Raw genomic sequence first — 17,318 nt, forward strand, 5'->3', positions numbered from 1 at the left:
TTTAAGGTGGAAATATACCAATCTCACACAAATTCCTCCAGAGAATAGGAAATGAGGAAATACTACCCAATTTGCCATCAAGCAGGCATAACCTTGATAACAAAAACCTGCCAATATTGTTACAGAAAAGTAAAATTACAGACAAATCATTGTCATAAACATAGGTGTAAATATCTTAAACAAATTATTTGTCAACCAAGTCCATGGTATATAAAAAGATATTCCAGGAATATAGAGTTGGTTTAACATTTAAGAAGGCAATGTAATTCACCACATTGAATAAAAGAGGGAGTCCTGTGGGTATCTCACTGTGTGAAGAAAAGGCATTTCATAAAACCCAACACCTATTCCTAGTGAAAACTCTATATAAGCTTGGAATAGAAGGGAATTTCTTATCAGATAAAAGGTATTCACAAAAAAATCCTACTGCAAACATCAAACTTAACCATGAGATATTATAAGCTTCCCCCTTGAGACCCTAGGAGACACAATCTGGACTAGAGAGGAGCAGCTTGGATACCCACTCAGCCTTTGGACAGGTAGACTCTTCCATACTTCAGAGGTCATGGGGGGCACATCAGTGGTGGAAAGGAGCGCTCTGGCTGTAGGAGGGGATGCAGATCTGTGAGAAGTGTCAGGGGATGTGACACAGCTAAGATGTAAAGAGTGAGCTCTGGGCAGGTGGTGATGACTCTCCCCAGACCCGACACAGCTGGCCTTTTGAGGGGGGAGTGACTGCACCCCAGGACGTTGTTGGAGCACAGGGCTCAGGACAAACGAGGTCCCAGCAGATTGCAGTTTGTGCAAACGGTGACTCTGGGGCAGCACAGCCTCCTTAGCTGAGTAAGACCAAGGGCTTGAGCTTCTGGCCAGGCTGTAGCCCCATTTGGGTATGCTGCGGGGCCAGGCAGGTGGTGGTAGACAGTAATCAACAGCAGCAGGGGGTGGCCACTCAGCAAGTCCCCAGGAGCCTGAGCAGCCATCTGTTTACACTCACAAACCCCACCCGCACGCCCCCCACCCCAGGGGCTCTTCTTGACCCTGGGGATGGGGAGAGGCATCTAAGTGACACCAGACTTCTCACCTGCCTTGGCGGTAGTTATTGGGGGCAAGGCAACTCAGACAAGTAAAGCCTGCACATCTTTTGAATAAAGGGAGAGTCCATGTTGTGCTGCTGAGTTCTGTGGCGGAGGGAACTATAAAATCCCCTGGCTGCTGCAGGGACCTTCTGAAACCAAGGGAAGAGGGAGTTTTACCCTTGGACAAGCTCTGCCTTGGGACTTTGGGTCCCTTTTATTCCTTCAGAACAGCCTGAGAAAACCGGATTCAGTGCCCCAATGCATTGGCTCCTATCTCTGGGTGTCGGGGGCGGTGGGGGGAGGGAACCCTGGGTCCCCTTGTCTGTGAGCAGGAACACGGTGACAATTTGCAGATCAGGCTGCTTCCACAGGGAACTTAATGTCCAGGAGAACGGATATGAATACCAAGCAGATGACCCAAGTATTGGCTAAAGGAGACGGAGTGGATATAGAGAAGAGAAGAACAAAAGGACATATGCAGGTTTTAAGGGGAAAATCACTAAACTAAGCTCTTCAGAGTGAGGCCCTTGAGCTTCAGAGCCAAAGGCTGTTCCTGAGCCCCGGGGACACACTCTTGCAGCCTGGCACCCCTGTTGCAGCATTTTGGTCTCCAAAAGGGGCAGTAGAGATGTACCTTCTCTCAGAGATTCTTCTGCTCAAGGTTTAGAACAATCCATAAAACCAATTAAAGCAAGATGGCACCACAGACACTCCGTCATTTCCTTTTTCCAACCCAAGGGACCCAGGACAGAGGTCCCAAAGAGGAACGCTCCATGCCCCTCCCTTCTGGGCCAGCTTCCAACAGTTGTCCCAGCAGGACCCCTCCTCTCCACCACCTACCAGGGGACCTTGCTCCACCCTCTCCATTTGTAGCTCTTAGGGACAGCCCCTTTGTAATAAATGCTTCCTTAAATCTACAGTATTACAGATCGTAGTAGAAAACATTTTAAATATGAGGAAGCAACAAGCTAAAACATAAATCCCTCCCAATGCTTTTGATATTTATCCTTTCAGAGATTTTTCTGTATATGTATTATACCTATACTTAGCTTTTATTTTTTTTTTTTTAGAAAAATGAGCTTATTTCCAACATATAGCCATATATTTGCTTTTGTCATTCAGTATCATGAGAATTCCATGTTATTACATGGATGAGTTATAATTAATACTTTTGACAGCACAGTGTTCTATTTTCTGGATTATTACAACTGAGCAAGCACCCTATTGTTGGGCATTTAAATTGAAAATTGTTCTGAAAATTCTTTTGCTATTGACACTCAATTATTTTACTCTTTTCCATAATATTTCTTTTTATAAGATTTTATTTATTTGATAGTGTGAGTGTGCACACACGTGTAAGTCTTTTCTGTAATATTTCTAAAAATTGTCATAAACATTCTGATTATTTCATTTTCCTGGCACCTCTGGAGTCCCAACCACTGTGTTATGACATTTGTTCTCTTTCAGGTGGATAAATATTTACTGCACATCCATAGTTCTTGGAGGGCCCAAAAGACATATGATATGTGGCTCTGATCTCTAAAGAGATAATAGTCTTATTAATAATAATTTTGATTGTATTAGTTTCCTTTTGATACTGTAACAAATTGTCACAAGCAAAGTGACTTAAAACAACACACATTTATTACCTTACAGTTTTGCAAGTCCAAAGTCCAACATGGATCTCAGTGGATTAAAACCAAGGATTTGGCAGGCTGCATTCCTTTCTGGAGGTTCTAGGGGATAATGTATTTCCTAGCTTTTTCCAGCGTTTGGAGGCCGGCCACAATCCTTAGTTCTTTGTCCCTTCTTCCATCTCCAAAGCCAGCAGCATTATACCTCTCTGTGCCTCCTTTCTCTGATCACAACTGGGAAAGAGTCCTCAATTCTAAGGATTTGTGTGATTACATTGGGTCCCCCTGGAAAATCCAGGATAATCTCCCTGTCTCAACATCCTTAACCTTAATTGCACCTGCAACATCCCTTTTGTCCTGTGATCTAACACATTCACAGGTTCCGGGGATAAGGGTGTGGACATCTTTGGTGGTGGCGGGCCTTATTCTGTCCACCCCATGACAACCACTACAATTTGTTGAGTAGTTATTATTGTCAGTGCTAAATGAAACACTTTACAGGGATTATCGCACTTAACCCAGCCCCTAATCCATGAGGCTGATACTGTGATTTATCCTCACTGGACAGATGAGGGAACTGAGACCAAGAATAATGATTTGGAAGTTAAGGCTAATTCTCAGGAGTAACACAAGTCAGTGAGGATTGTGAGTCTTCTTGCTTTATTTATTTATTTACTTACTTATTTACTTATTTATTTCCTTATTTGTTTGTTTATTTAAAGACAACATTAAAACTTCAACATAGACCCAGAAATTTCTACGGAATTTCTGTTTATAAACACTGAGCTGGCCAACTCCGTTTTTAATCCACAGTGTTGGTAAAGGATTATGAAATCCTCTTCTGAAAAGCTTTTGTGCTGGGTCAGGCCTGAAGTCACCCCACCACTGAGGCAGGTGTTTGGGCCACCATTTTGCCAAGACTGGTATATTGTCCATGGAACCAGACATGGCTCTGTGTGACTTATAGACCCCAACTAATGCTTGTGAAAGCTGCCAGGTTGCACTTAGGCCATCATTTAAAGAGGGGTGAGGGGGCTGAGTGACTCAGCTCCCATCTGTTGGAGGGAGATGGGTCTTATTCAGCTTTCGGAAAGGCTTCCCAACAGTCTCCTGTCTGTGGACGTGGGAGTTTAGCTCATTGCCCTAGCCACAGCACAACGGAGACTGGAACGCAGGCTCCAGAGAGAATAATCATATGCCTTCAGACCTGTGGGTCGGTCATCCAGAAGGGGGATACAAGAAATATAAAAGGAACAAGTCTGAGTATCCTCCTGGTGCCTCCAGGCCAGGTGGACTTTCTCTTCCTCAGAGGAACTAAAATGAGGGGATCTTGGCATCCCTTGGGAGCAGGGTTGCCAGATTTAGGGTGGGGAAATAGGACACTGGCTACATTTGATTCGGGTTGAATTTCAGATAAACAATGAAGTATAAACCTGTGCTTGGTCCACAGCTTCAGCAAAGACAGCTACATGGCATGGATCCCCCGAGTGAGGACCAGATGGAGGAGGTTGTATTTCACCTCTGGGGCCACACAGAGTAGAGGAAGAACAGGTCCAGCAGGTGACAGGAGAAATCACAGCTCAGGATCAGGAAATCAGGGCCCTGTTATAAAGCAGGTATGGATCAGGATAGCTAAAATTAACAAGTCAGGAAACGACAGATGTTGGTGAGGATGCGGAGAAAGGGGAACCTTCCTACACTGTTGGTGGGAATGCAAGCTGGTGCAGCCACTCTGGAAAACAGTATGGAGTTTCCTCAAAGAGTTGAAAATAGAGCTACCATATGACCCAGCAATTGCACTACTGGGTATTTACCCCAAAGATACAGATGTAGGGATATGAAGGGGCACGTGCACCCCAATGTTTATAGCAGCAATGTCCACAATAGCCAAACTGTGGAAAGAGCCCAGATGTCCATTGACAGATGAATGAATAAAGAAGATGTGGCACATATACACAATGGAATACTACTCAGCAATCAAAAAAATGAAATCTTGCCATTTGCAATGACGTGGATGGAACTAGAGGGTATTATGCTAAGCAAAATAAGTCAATTAGCGAAAGACAATTATCATATGATCTCACTGATATGTGGAATTTAAGAAACAAAACAGAGGATCACAGGGGAAGGGAGGGAAAAATAAAACAAGATGAAATCAGAGAGGGAGACAAACCCGAAGAGACTCTTAATCATAGAAAACAAACTGAAGGTTGCTGAAGGGGAAGTGGGTGGGGGGGATAGGGTAACTGGGTAATGGGCATTAAAGAGGGCATGTGATGTAATGAGCACTGGTGTTATATAAGACTGATGAATCACTGAACTCTACCTCTGAAATTAATAATACATTATATGTTAATTAATTGAATTTAAATAAAAATAATAAATAAATAAATAAATAAATAAATAAATAAATAAAGTAGGTGTGGACACAACCCCTTGGGGAGAGCATCCAATGTCTGGTAGAATGTGGGATGGGGGCACAAGAGAATTTTTGTGAACCTCAAAGGACAGGATGACCTCAACTGACACTCAGGCTTCACAGAAGAATGTACTAGATGCTGTAGGCACACAAAGAAGGGCATAACTCTATGCCCAAGGGGATTTGAAGGGATTCCTTTCAAAGCAGGGTGTCAGAGGAACTAATAGCGGGGCTCAGGGAGACAGAGAGAGCTGGTGGGGGGGGAAGTCACGAGGCAGAGGACCGAGGAAAGCACTCGCCTCATGGGCAGCTCCTGAGTGGCATATTATTCCCTTGGTGGGCGTGCAGCCTGCATGGCAAGTGTGGGGATGCAAGCAGGGTATGGATGAGTGGTTGGGTTGGATCAGCATACCTGAGTCTGCTTGTGAACAGTTTCAAATGCCCTGCTGAGATAGTTGGACTTTGTTCCAAAATTATGGATGGAGGGGGCAGAGTGTGACCAGACCAGTGATAAAAAAACAAACCAAACAGAAAGCAGCTCCAGTAGCTGAGGGGAGGACTGCACGGAGGGCTTTGTGTCAGCCGCCCGAGAGGTAATGTATCATTTTTCTCCCTGGCCTGGTCCTCATTTCCCCAGCTTTGGAAATACTAAGGAATGGAAACTGAACTGGACTAAAATCCCTATGGGTTTAAATTATTTGATTTTACATGCCATTTGGAATTCTTCTCCTATTAGGAAGTATTTACACTTGAAAGAGAAACTTCAGTCTTATATCATAATGGCTAGTCATACAAGAGGTTGTCAAGAACTGGTTAACTAGCAAATGTGTTGATGGGACAAGCCCAGGTCTTAATTGGGAGGAAGCAGCAGGAACTTTGAGGACAAGCAACAATGGCAGAGTCTGTCCCATCTGCCAACAGGCAGCCTCCAATTCCAGGAAGAGCCCGAGAGGAGCTGGGAGTTGGTCAAGGAGGAAATTTTATTTTGGGTCATTATGAGCTCTCCATTAATACTTAAAATGGGAGTGTGTTTTTAAATGGATCAGTTTACCAATGAACAGTAAAAGCATTTGAGGATGCTGTGTATATCTGACAAATGGTCATACCTGGAAAGAACAAGACAGATACTTCCAGCTCAGCTGTGAAGGAAAGTGTGTCCGGTGCACAGAAGCAAACTGATGGATGTGTGTGGTTGAAGCAGCCACTTTGTGAATCCCACTGGGGCTTCTCTCACTCACTTGATAGCCTCTTGGGTTCTCCAGGCAGCTGGGTTACCCTGCCGATGTATGGTCCTGAGAAAAACTTTCGCTGCTCCCCAAGATGCAGGCATTCAGTTCATACTCCCTAACTCCAGCATCTGGGTTCCGAATGGATGCTTCTTTGAGGGGCCACACCTGTTCTCAGCCTTCTTCCTGGCTCAGCCACAATCTTTGGGCTTATGACCAGAAGCTGGATGCCCAATCCCACTAGAGAAAGCATTGGTTCTGGCACTATAGCAAGGGACAAAGATTTTAAGTAACAAAGTCCAGCTTTTGGTACATTCTCTCTTTCCAGTGACCCATTAAAAGCAGCTTTTATTGAGGAACCAGTGGTCAGAAGTCTTCAGCTTTAAAAATGTCACTCCTCCCTGAATGTTGCCATGGCATAAAAAGCCAACTTTTCCAGGATTATAATCTTGTGACCACAAAGGATAAATAATCTTAGGAGAGTATTCTCTGCATGAATCAGGGGTCTCTTTCTCTCTCTTGTGGGTGCATTAGAGATGTTACACAAATTCTTTCATCCTCGTGGAGCCCCACAAGCTGGGCAGGAAATGGGGAGGATTTGATTCAGGAGCACTGTGGTTATTTATTCCCTGCAAGCCCTCCAGAAAAAGCTGTCTGGTCTGATTCAACCAACCAACCAGCTATTTTTGAAAACTGGTTAACATTTTTTGACTGTGTAATACCAGCCTCTGTGCACGTATCAACAGGTGGGAGCAAATGAGGGCACACGACCCACCATTAAATGAAGATGCTCCCTGGAGTGTTTGAACTTGGGCTAAGGCCCCAAAGCTGGGGACAAAAGGAAGGAAGCACCTCCCATATTTCAAAAGAGCTACCAGAAATCCATTCTGGGATTTGCTAAGTCTACACTGGTTTTGCAGCCCCTGTCCCCGTGGCACCAGCCAACAAACTGCAGAGAATTGAGAGAAATGGGGTCAGGGAGGGATTTGTTAGGAGTGGTGGGGTCATGACCTGGTCAGGTGGTGCTGAGAGGAGTCCCTCAAACCATGTCAAGTGGTGCCAAGAGACTTCTTTAGAGATCGGGGTGCTTGCCAAAAGCGGAGATGGCCATTGCATTTTCTTGTTAAATGTTTGCCCGCTGGGTGCAATTAATCAAGCTGTACCTGGTGGAAGATTTTCTGATATATTTGATAAGTGTGCCTTGGTGTCTGAAAATGGAAATGAGCAGAGGAAATGATGCCTGCTTCTCTCTTGGAAAACTCCAAGGTTGAGAGACTGGCTGGACCAGCCCAAGACTGCAGGACGAGGGCCATGGCAGTGGTGGGACAGTCCACACCCAGGCCATTGGGTACGATGGTGTACTGTGGGTAGCCACAGAAGGTGTCCAGTTCGAGCAATCTTGAAGGTGCCTTGTCCCAGGGAGTGGTCTCCTGGGACAAGGGGACTCCAGTAGAAGCTTTGAAGAGCCCACCAGGTGCAGGGGGTAAGGGAACTGTGTTTGTTAGTCAAGGTCCCAGCAGAATTTCACCCCAGATGGTTAGCATGAAGAGATTTGTATAACTCGGGTTTACTTAGGTAAAATTTATGTACAATGAAATTCATCCTCTTTAGACACATCATTTAATGAGTTTTCCCAATGTTTACAGTTGTGTAACCACCACCACAAACACGATATAGAACATTTATATTGCCCCCAAAATTCCTCATGCCCCTCTGCAGCCAATCCCCTCTCTTACCTCCAGTCCCTGGCTACCACTGGCAGGTGTTCTGTCTTACAGTTTTGCCTTTGCTGGAACACCATGTAAACGATGTCATAGAGTATGTAGCTTTTTGTATCCAGCTTCTTTTACCTACCATGATGTTTTTGAGATCCATCTATATTGTTGGGTGTGTCAGTAGTACTTGTTCCTTTTTAGTCAATGGATAGCGTTCCATTGTATGGATGTACCTTTGTTTATCCATTCATTTGTTGAAGGACTTTTGATTGTTTCTACTTTTGGTGATTTAGAATAACATGGCTATAAATATTCAATACAGGTCTTTGTGTATATGTATGTTTTCATTTCTCTTGTATAATATTTAGGAGTGGAAATTCTGGGTTGTAAGGTAAGTGTATGTTTAACTTTCTAAGAAACTGACCAATATTTTTCCAAAGTGGTTGTATCATTTTGTATTCCTGTCAGCAGTATATGAGAGTTCCATTTCTTCCCCATGCTTGTTAGCACTTAGTATTGTCAGTATTTTGAATTATAGCCATTCTAATAAGCGTGTAGTAGTATCTCATGAGGTTTTAATTTGCATTTCCCTAGTGACTAATGATGTGGGGTGTCCTTTCATTTGCTTATTTGCCATCCATATATCTTTGGTGAAGTATCTGTTCAAATATTTTGCCAATTTTTGAATTGTATATCTTCTTATTGAACGAAAGAATTCTTTGCATAATTTAAATCCTAAAAGTCTTTTGTCAAATATGTACTCTGCAAATATTTTCTTCCAGTGTGTACCTTGTCTTTTCATTTTTTAAAGTGTCTTTTGAAGAACAAAAGTCTTAAAATTTTGATGAAGTCCCATTTATCAGTCTTTTTTCTTTTGTACTTGGTGCTTTTTGTGTTGTAGCTAATAAATCTATGCCTGATGCAAGTTCACACAGGTATTGCCCTGTATTTCCTTCTCAAAACTTCATAGTTTTAGCTCTTACATTTAGGTCTATAATCCACTTGAAGTTAATTCTAAAATATGGTGTAAGGTGAGGGCTGAGGTTCATTCCAAATGGATACCCAATTGTTAGGGCATCATTTGCCGAAAAGAACAGAATCCTTTTTTATTGAAGAATAAAATATTTGCAGAAAAGCACATATGTTCTAAGTGTACAGCTCAGTGAATTTTCACAAACTGAAAAGATGTGTTATCAGTCCCGAGATCAGGAAACAGACCATTTCTAGTCTGTTTCCCTTCCAGTCATTATGCACTGGCCCCATCCTATCCTTAATAACCACTACCCTGACTTCCAACAGCTAAGATTAGTTTTGCCTATTTTTAAACTTTGTATAAATGTAATTATATAAGACCTCTTTTTTTAATCTATATTCTTTCACTCAACATTATATTTGGGATTTTCTGAAGGAAAGTTTTTTTTTTAAGATTTATTTATTTACTTTGAGAGATGGAGAGAGAGAGAGAGAGAGATAACATGGCGGGGGGCAGGCAGAGGGAAAGAAGAAAGAGAATCTCAAGCAGACTCCCTGTTGAGTGGGGAGTCCAATGTGGGGCTGGATCTCTCAACCCATGAGATCACGACTTGATCACGAAATCAAGAGTTGAAGGCTTAACCAATTGAGCCACTCAGGCATCCCCACAAATATGTAAGATTCATACATGTTGTTGCCTACCATTATCACTGATTCTCACTGCTATGCTGTATTCTGCTGAATGACTATACCGCAATTCATTTATCCATTCTTTTGTTAATATTCATGTGTGTAGTGTCCAGGTTGGGACTTTTATGAATAGCAAACATACATTTTAACTGGGTGTATTTCTGGGAATGGAACTGGAGGGGTATAGGTTTTTTGTATGTTCAATTTTATCAGACACACCAAAGACTTCTCCAAAGTGTTCACACCACTTTACACCCCCTCTAGCAGTGTAGAAGAGTTCTAGTTGCTCCACATCCTCACCAGCACTTGGCATTTTCCACTGTTTTTATTTTAGCCATTCTAGTGATAGCCAGTGATATCACACTGCACAGTTTTTCATTTGCCATTTCCTGATGACTAACAAGGTTGAACTCCTTTCTCTATGTTTATGAAACACATGAAAGAGGCTATTTTGATATGTTCTTTTGTAAAGTGTCAATTCAAGTGTTCTGTTTATTTTTTATGTTAGGTTATATCTTTTTCTTATTGGTGTGTGGGGGTTAAGTATGTATTCTGTATACAAGTCCTTTGTCAGACTTCTATGTTATTTCTGATATCTTGCTCTATGTGTTGTTTTTGAATAATTTCTCTGAAGGCACTACTTTGGTTGGGATGTTGGGCACCTGGGGCTGGTGATGGATGAAGTTCAAGGGGATGAAATTATATTACTTGAGCCCAGTGAGGGCTGGAGCTGAGGAAGTGAGGCAGCCCAGCTGGAGTTATGGTCATGGGAATCACACTACTGCCAGGTGCAGCCCTGAGGCAAAGATGAGTGGGAAATCCCCTTCTCCTCTCACCTTCCCTTTTCCTGTCGGGGCCTCCATTGGCTGAACCCAGATATCATCAAGGAAGCCCAAAAGGTATAGTCCCTAGTAGTCAGCTTCTGGATCACAGACGAAGACAGAGAAGGAGGAGGCATGGATCAGGGGAGGGGATGCAATGGAGATTAACCAGCAAAGAGAAGGTGCAAAAGATTGCCTAAAGACTTTATCTCTGAGGTTAAGACACTATGCAGTGTGTATGTCCCCAGGGAGCCTCTAAAGAATCCACAAAACGTGGTCCTTGAGAGAGCCAGCATTTAGAGGATTGCCACCTGAGGGTCATGGCAGTAGAACTAGTTAAGTGAAAAAGAAAAAAGATTTTTGCTCCCTTCCTTTAATCTTCTACTTCCCTTGCCCCAAGCCAGGAAAGGGAGAGGAAGGGAGAGAGAAAACTGGGAAAAGGATACACGATGCCCCTTCCCACCACCTGGTTGGGCCAGGGCAGAGCTTGGCTTGGAAGTGAGATTCAAATTTTGATTGAGACTTGACTGGACTGAATACCTGAAAGTGAGCCATCTTTACAGAAACAAGGCTTATTCTTATCATTTAAAAATGCCTGGGAAGCTGAGGTGGGTTGGCTCACTAAGATGTTGTCAAGGGAAGGATGATGTGAAAGAACTTACCTGACGGCCAGCATGGATGGAAGATCAAGCCACTTTCTGTTTGTTCCTCCCTGGTTCAGACTATTCAGCAGACCAGTTTTAAATAACTCTAATCTGTCTCTCTTTTCCAACAGGCTTGAGACTATGTACTTTTCATGCATTGTCTTACTCACATTCACAACCACTCGGTGGGTCAATACTAGTATAATCTCTGCTTTATAGATGTGAATATTGAGGCCTTAGGTTACAAGGCCATATTAGCTTGGTTTGAAGTCCAGCAAATCTGATTCCAGAGTCCAGGTTAAATATTTTTTAAAATAAGACTATATTTTTAGAACAATTTTAGGTTCAAAGAAATTTTGAGAGGAACGTACAGAGAGTTGCCCTATTACCCCTGCCTTACACATGTATAGCTTTCCCCACTATCACTGTATCACAGTGGTACATTTGTTACAATTGGTGAACCTATACTGACACATCATTATCACCCAAATTCCATAATTTACATTAGGGTTTACTCTTGGTGTTCTACATTCTATGGGTTTAAACAATTGTATAATGACTTGTATTTACCATTACAGAATCATACAGAATTATTTCCACTGCCCTAAAATTCCTTTGTGCCCTGCCTATTCATCCTTCCCACTACCTTCAACCCCTGGCAACCACCGATCTTTTTAATGCCTCCAATAGTTTTGCCTTTTCCAGAATGTCATATACCTGAAGTCATACAGTATGCAGCATTTGCAGACTGACTTCTTTCACTCAGTAACAAGAATTAAGTTTCCTCCATGTCTTTCCAGGGCTTCCTAACTCCTTTCTTTTTAGTGCTAAATAATATACTATTGTCTGGGATGTATCAGTTTCTTTATCCATTTACCTCCTAAAGGACATCCTGATTGTTTCCCAAGTTTTGCCAGTTATAAATAAAGCTGCTACAGACATCTATGTGCAGGGTATTTGTGTGGACACGTTTTCAATTCATTTGGGTAAATTAATACCAAGGAGCACAATTGCTGAATTGTATGGTTGAGAATATGTTTAGTTTTATAAGCAACATCCAACTGCCAAACTGCCTTCCAAAGTGCCTGCACCATTTTGAATTCCTACCAGCAATGAATGAGAGTTCCTATCGCTCCACATCTTCACCAGCATTCGGTGTTGTCTGTGTTCCCAATTTTGTTCATCCAATAGGTGTGCAGTAGTATCTCATTGTTGCTTGAATTTGCATTTCCCTGATGCTATATGATGTGGAGCACATTTTCAAGTGCTTATTTACCATCTGCATATCTTCTGTTAGGGTCTTTAGCCTAATTTTTCATTGGTTTCTTATTGTTGAGTTTGAAGAGTTCTTTGTATATTTTTGATTATAGTCCTTTATCAGATATGTCTTTGCAAATGTTTTCTCCCAGTCTATGATTGTCTTCTCATTCTCTTGATGTTATCTTTCACAAAGCAGAAGTTTTTAATTTTCATTATGTCCAGCTCATCAATTTTTCTTTCATGGATTGTGTCTTTGGTGTTGTATCTAAAAAGACATCACCATACCCAAGATCATCTAGGTTTTCTCCTATGTTATATTCTAGGAGTTTTATAGCTTTACATATTACATTTAGGTCTATGATCCATTTTGAGTTGATTTTTGTGAAGGTTATAAAGTATGTGTCCAGACTTATTTTTCTACATGTGGGTATACAGTTGTTCCAGTGCCATTTGTTGAAAAGACTGTCTGCTCCATTGTATTGCCTTTGTTCCTTTGTCAAAGATCAGTTGACTATATTTATGTGGCTATATTTCTGGGGTCTTTATTCTGTTCTATTGATCTAGTTGTCTATTCTTTTGCTAATACCACACTGTCTTGATTACTGTAGCTTTATATTAAGTTTTTAAGTCAGGTAGCGTCAGTCCTCCAACTTTGTTCTTCTCCTTAAATATTGTGTTGGCTATTCTGGGTCTTTTCCCTCTCCATATAAACTTTAGAATCAGTATGTCAATGTCCACAAAATAGCTTGCTGGGATTTTGATTGGAATTGCAGTGAATCTAGGGATGAAGTTGGAAAGAACTGAAATCTTGACAATATTGAGTCTTCCTGTCCATGAACATGGAATATCTCTCCATTTATTTAGTGGTTCTTTAATTCAATTCATCAGAGTGTTTTAGTTTTCCTCATATAGATTTTTTTTATTATGTTCAGTTAGCCAACATATAGTACATCATTAGTTTTTGATGTAGTGTTCAGTGATTCATTAGTTGTGTATAACATCCAGTGCTCATCACAACATGTGCCCTCTTTAATATCCATCACCCAGCTAGATTTACATTTTGTTAGATTTATACCTAAGTACTTCATTTGGGGGAGTGTTAATATAAATGGTATTGTGTTTTTAATTTCAAATTCCACTTGTTCATTGATGGCATTTAGGAAAGTAATTGACTTTTATATATTGATCTTATACCTTGCAACCTTGCCATAATTGCTTATTAGTTCCAGGAAGTTTTTTTTTTAAATATTCATATGTTTAATTCTTATACCACTGTTTTCTGATGAAGACAGCATTGTGCTTTATGCAAGATTGGAAACCTCAAAATAGTCACCATAAAGCTTCTAAGACTTATGGGAGAATAAACTAGTATGGTCCACAGATATAAGATGAAATCCACAATGTTGGGATTATAAATATTTAGATAAGCCCAGACTAGAAGACAAGCCCAAACCACCATCAGAATGAAATATGATATAATCCAAGATGTATCCTTAAAGTTTTGACACAACCCTCAGTCTGAACTCTGAAGATTGATCTTCAGTTCAGTCCAGCCAACAGAAATTGACTAGGCAATTTTCCATTGTATTTATTGTACAGACTACATACATTCTAGAAGATTCCTTTAGTGTTACACTGTTGTACTTTTTGTCCCAGCAATTTGAGGGCATGCAAATTCCACAAAGTTGTCAATAAGAACACACTATGCTCTTTATTCATCATAATTAGACAGATTGTCATCTGCAATCATTGTACTGAAGTCTAAAAGAAGATTCCAAGCATCTTTTGATATTGATCATTTATGATGTTCCAACAAAAATTTATTCCATAAGTCTAAGAATTTAAGTCTTCCTTAAGCACTAAATTCAAGTAGGCAATGGCCATTTCTAGATCTAATTTTTTCTGTCTTGGATTCTTTGCAAAATTAAAAGTAAACTGGTAAAAGTCCTTAAATCATCCTGGTTCTTTCATCTTGGGTATCTGGGCCTTTAGGTTTCAATGTCATACCATCCATGAGCTCCTGTTTGGGAAACTTGCCCTGTGTTGCTGCTCTGAACTTTGATGCAACAATCAACACACTAATGCTGGTTGGATCGAGTGCCAGGTCATCACAAGACTGTTGTATATCATCTATTCCAATTTTATTTTCATCTTGAGGATCCTTGTATCTATTGTATAGTTTTCCTTACTTCTTCCTGTTCAATGATCCTTTTACACTCTCTCATATATAAAGTTCAGGATTTTGGGGAAAAAATGTCTGTTGCAACCACAAACTTCCAGTCATTTTGAGAGAGAAAACTTACTGCTGTTTTTTCACTAGATTGTGTGAGAATCATAAACTGACAAATTATCCTTCTGCAATGATTTCAACTTGCTCATGTTGGTGTCCTCTAGGCCTCTCCTCTCCTCCTCTGGTTCTGCAGTGACTCAGTTCCAGGAGTTTTTTTGTTGATTCTTTCAGATTTTCTACATATATGATCATGTCTTCTGTGAACAAAGATAATTTTATTTCTTCCTTCCAATCTGTATGCCTTTATTTCCTTTTCTTGTCTTATTGCATTTCTTTAACTTCTAGTACAATGTTGAAATGGAGTGGTAAGAGGGAATATCCTTGCTTTGTTCCTGATCTTAGTGGGAATGTTTTGAGTTCCTCACAATTAAATATAATGTTAGCTATAGGTTTTTAGTAGATATTCTTTATCAAGTGGAGGAATTTCCCCTCTATTTCTAGTTTACTGAGAGTTTTATCATGAATGAGCATCAGATTTTGTCAAATGCTTTTTCTGCACCTATTGTTATGATGTGATTTTTCTTTTTAGCCTGTTGATGTGGTAGATTACATTGATTAATTTTCAAACTTTGAAGCAGGCTTCCATACCTGGGATAAACTCCACTTGATCATAGTATATAATTTTTAAAATGCATTGTTGAATTCAACTTGTGAATATTTTATTGAGGAATTTTGCATCTATGTTAATGAGAGATATTGGTCTGTAGTTTTCTTTTCTTGTAATATGTTTTTCTGGTTTTGGCATTAGGGCAATACTGACCTTTTATAGTAAGTTAGGAAGTATTCCCTCTGCTTGTATCTTCTCAAAAAGATTGTAGGAAATTGGTATCATTTCTTCCTTAAATGTTTGGTAGAATTCACCAGTGAACCTGTTTGAAAGGTTATTAATTTCATTTATTTTATAGATATAGGCCTATTTGGACTATATATTTCTTCTTGTGTGACTTTTGGTAGATTGTGTCTTTCAAGGATTGATCCATTTCATCCAGGTTATCAAATTTGTAAGTACAGATTTTTTTCATAGTATTCCTTTATTATCCTTCTAATGGCCATAGGATCTGCAGTGATGCCCCTTCTTTCATTTCTGATACTAGTAATTTGTATCCTCTCTTTTAGAAAAAAGAGAGTTGGCCTGGCTAGAGGCTTATTAATTTTATTAATCTTTTCAAATAACCAGCTTTTGGTTTTGTTGAGTTTTTTTCTATTGATTTCCTATCTTCAATTTCATTGATTTCTGCTCATTATTATTTCTTTTCTTATGCTTACTTTGTTTTTAATTTGCTCTTCTTTTTCTAGTATCCTAAGATGAAGGTTTAGATTATTGATTTTGGATCTTCCTTCTTTTCCAGTATATGCATTCAATGCTATAAGTTTCCTTCTAAGTACAGCAAAAGCAGTACCCACAAATTCTTTTAAGTTATGTTTTCATTTTTCACTTAGTTTAAAATATTTCAAGATTTCTTCTTTGACCCATGTGTTATTTAGAAATGTGCTGTTTGATCTACATATATTTCAGGATTTTCCAGTTACTTTCTGTGATTGATTTCTAGTTTAATTCCACTGTGGTCTGAGATCAGATGTTGTGATTTCTATTCTTTCAAATTTGTTAAGGGATGTATTATGGCCCAGAATGTGGTCTGTTTTGGTGAATATTCCATTTGAGGTTGAGAAGAATGTGCATTCTCTGTTGTTAAATGAAAAGTCTATAGATGTCAATTATATTCAGTTGACTGTAGGTGTTGTTGAGTTCAACTGCATCCTACTGATTTTCTGTTTGATGGGTTTATCCATTTATGATAGATGAGTATTAAAGTCTCCAACTATGATCATATATTCAACTACTTATTGTTGCAGTTCTATTAGTTGTTATCTCACATAGTTTGACATTCTGTTGTTAGGTACATACATGTTAAGATTGTTATGTCTTTTTGGAGACTTGACCCCTTTATTATTATTTGTCCCTCATAACTTTCCTTGATTTGAAGCCTGCTCTGCCTAAAATTAATGTAACTACTCCTGCTCTTTTTTCTTTTCTTTTTTTAAAAGATTTTGTTTATTTATTTGACAGAGAGAGAGAGACAGCGAAAGAGGGAACACAAGCAGGGGGAGTGGGAGAGGGAGAAGCAGGCTTCCCGCTGAGCAGGGAGCCCAATGCGGGGCTCAATCCCAGGACCCTGGGATCATGACCTGAGCCGAAGGCAGACGCTTAACGACTGAGCCACCCAGGCACCCCCCTCCTGCTTTCTTTTGATTAGTGTTAGCATTGTATATTTTTCTGTAGCCACCTACTTTTACTACATATGTGTCTTTAAAGTGGGTTTCTGGTAGACAATATATTGTTGGATCTTATGTTTTATGTATTTATTTTAATTCCAGTATAGTTAACATACAGTGTTATATTTCAGGTGTACAATATAGTGATTTAACAATTGCATACATCATCCAGTGTTCATCATGATGAGTGCACTCCTTAATCTCCATCACCTACTTAATGCATCTTCCCACCCACCTCCCCTCTGCTAACCATCAGTTTGTTCTCAATAGTTAAGAGTCTGTTTCTTGGCTTGT

The 17,318-nt window shown here is 40.2% G+C and overlaps 1 pseudogene; it reads right to left on the minus strand.

Annotated features, from left to right (window-relative positions):
- Positions 1 to 14,090: 14,090 nt before the first annotated feature.
- LOC116623839 lies at positions 14,091 to 14,839 on the minus strand (annotated as a pseudogene).
- Between the last annotated feature and the right edge of the window lie 2,479 nt (positions 14,840 to 17,318).

This window comes from Phoca vitulina, unplaced genomic scaffold (assembly GCF_004348235.1).
Source record: "Phoca vitulina isolate PV1807 unplaced genomic scaffold, GSC_HSeal_1.0 scaffold61, whole genome shotgun sequence".
NCBI lineage: Eukaryota > Metazoa > Chordata > Mammalia > Carnivora > Phocidae > Phoca > Phoca vitulina.